We start from the raw sequence: 3,111 nt of genomic DNA on the forward strand, positions 1-3,111 counted from the left end.
CTTCATTTTCTAGCAATTCCAAACTTCGTTATGTTCGTCAAGGTAACACACGCAAAAGAAAGTACTACTAGCTTAACGGAAGACATAACGATGGTTCCAATTGCACTGCACGTAGCGGAAATCGCGCGAGCGCCGACTACTTGATTAGCAAAGCACGGGACTAGAAAAGGGGCCCGGTGTGGAGACCAGTAACGTGGTGTAAAAAAAAAAAAAAAAAGAAAGAGCAGTCAAGATAACTGCCTAGTTTGTTCTTTTGTTTTCTAAAAGTGACAAATAATTTTGTTTTCGTTTACAATGGCGGAACCATGATTATGAAGTTTTGAGACAAAAATAAAAAGTGGTAGTATGCCATTTAGTTTGAAGGGCTTCGCGTGAATGCCCATGGACGCTGCTACGAGCAAACCTGGCTTCCCATGCTCACAAATAACAAAATGGTAACACCGGGAAATCGTAAAGTCATACGCAGTACTTTGATAGCGGTAATGAGCGATAAAACCCTCATTTCCGATGCGGAGCATTCGAACGGTGCAGTCGACATCCAGCAGTTGAACGAATAAAAAAAAATGATTACAGCTTAAGCTGTTCACATTTTCTGACTTCGAAAAGTACTCATTTCCACAAAAAGAAAGCGCCCTAGAGGTGTAAAACGATATAACACACCCACGGCAAAGCGAGTGAAGTACAGCTAAGAGCGGGGGGAAACATGTTTACAGTTTGGAACTCAAGTATGGTAATTAATTCAGTGGAATTTCACAACAGGCGGAGCAAGGCTTCCCGTTAACACAGGCAGCATAAGAGAGAGAGATAGAGAGAGAGAGAGAGAGTTAAAAGAAACGAACGGCATTGAACCTTGGCGCAAAGCGCTTTGAAGTGCCGGGATTTAGTGACGCGTTATTGGTTCTCTTGCTGCTAACACCAGGGACTCCATTTAGAAAAGGCTTTCTAATTTTCTTGTTGTACAACCTTAACTTCCCTCGTTCCCAGGAGAAAGAAAGTGTTGGGAGCGCTCCTGGCGCTTCTTCTGGCCGGGATGCTTTGGGATATCAACGGCGAATTAAAGCGAATGACTTCGCTCGCCGGAATCAGCTTGCTGCTCCTGCTGGGCTACGCTATGTCGAGCAATCGCCACCAGGTGATTGCACCTCTGTTCTGCTCATCGCCCGAACGAGTTCGTGCAAAACTCGCATATTGAGTGTTAATAACCTACCCCATTCGGGTATACGAGGCCGCTGTCGTTCATCCTCGTAATACCGCTGTTGTGCACAGTAAAAACGCCTGGTCTTGTACAAATCGAATCTAATAAGCTTTATTATTAGGACGGCACGTTGCCGCTTTGGGGTAAAGGGGAAAATGAATTTATATTGTCTTCACATGTCAGCCCGTGAACCGAAGACATTGTACGGAAATATTTTTTACCGATTTCCGAGGCGCGGCAGAGAATGATACTTTGAACCCGACAATCATACTTTAAAGCGCCAACTGTATTTTTTCCTTGTTCATTCTCGATTGAAATATTGTCTTTTGGTTTGGGGTGTTACTTTAAAGTCCAACCTAAACTTCCTCGTTTCGATTCAGAAAAGGGGTATTCGTTTTATCAACAACTTACCTGTGGCTGTTGATACCATACCTTATTTTCTACAAAATTTTATTATGCGTATCCAATATATGTACGAACTTAAGTTATCCGAGATCGTATATCTAACCATGTAAGTGACCGCGAATCCTTTTTCTTAAAGTACACAGACACTCATCCACACTACAGCTTTCGGCATACTGTTTTCAAGAAAAACAAGATCAGGGCGAATTACGGTACCCAGTTGTTAGAATAACAGATACCAAACCTTTTAGACTATCATACCGACATAATAGGCCTTATTGATTGTTGTGGGTGTTTATATTCATTTACAAAACGAATTAAGCTTTTTTTTTATGAATTTATCATGACACACATTGACCTGATTTGCTACCTTCATGCTCTATTTGCATCTATTTAGTGTTTATTCGGATTGTAAACTATGTACCCCCTTTTGTTTGCTGGCTGCAATGTATGTCTTAGTATATTCCTGCTATTTCTCGTTTAAATGTCAGCTATTGTATAATTTTGTGTTGCTATCTGATTATCCCGTTTTGCTTTATTTTCTTTCTTTCCTTTTCTTCTTTTTCTCCTCTTTCTTTTTTTATGTGAACCGCTTTCAAGCTTAAGACTCTGTCTGTGCTGCCAGTGTTATCGGGAGCCAGAGGTCAAGCCAGGCGACATTTACGTCGCCTTTAGCCTCGGCACCATGTACACTGTTCTGCCAAAAATAAACTTTAAACTTTAAAGAATTTCGCGGATTCATAGTCTCTTTATTTCTTTCCCTTTATTTTTCTTGCTGATAACGTCTAGGTGATATGCACATGGCGTTTGCGAGCTGATTACTACATTGTTTTACATGTTCATGGTATTTTTTTATTGCCGTGCTCATTCAGCTACAGAATTAAAGCGAATATTTGAAGTAAATGGAAGTGAAAACAAATATACTTGGCATCATACTCAAAATAGCACTTGCAGAATTGGGAGCTTATACGACGCTTTGATATTTGCGTAAGATCCGTTTGTGCGAGGGTTAAGGCTCAGCATGCCTTTGCAGTGAATAATACTTGCACCTCAAAAGTATAATCACATTGAATAAGGCTTAAGCTGCAGAGAATTATTACAGACATTAATACTTGTAGATATAAAGTATCATTACAGTGGATAGCATTGGCAGCTAGAAAACGTGCGAAAACTAGAACTTCGGCCGTAGAACCCACAAGAACGAGATGTTGCTCTCGATAATTTACTAATTCCTGACAGCACTGCGTGGATAAATTTAAGCCCACCTTCGTCTTTTCAGTTTAGATATGCTGATCGTTGCATGATTACCAGCAATGAGAAAATGCTGCTTCCCTGCAGTGCACGTGAGGTGTTCGCTCCAGAGTCTACGTTTTTATAACTCATTTGTCTTAGTTCTGTGCTGGTTTTGTGGTCTACTACGGTTAAGACCGCACCAGAAGGGGGAGTTGAGGTATGCAACACCGACAGCGACCGCTTTACACTTATGGAGTAACTAAAGTCCAGTGCTATACGTA

Source organism: Haemaphysalis longicornis, unplaced genomic scaffold (genome assembly GCF_048455015.1).
Source record: "Haemaphysalis longicornis isolate Haplotype H1 unplaced genomic scaffold, Haemaphysalis longicornis Haplotype H1 scaffold_2, whole genome shotgun sequence".
NCBI lineage: Eukaryota > Metazoa > Arthropoda > Arachnida > Ixodida > Ixodidae > Haemaphysalis > Haemaphysalis longicornis.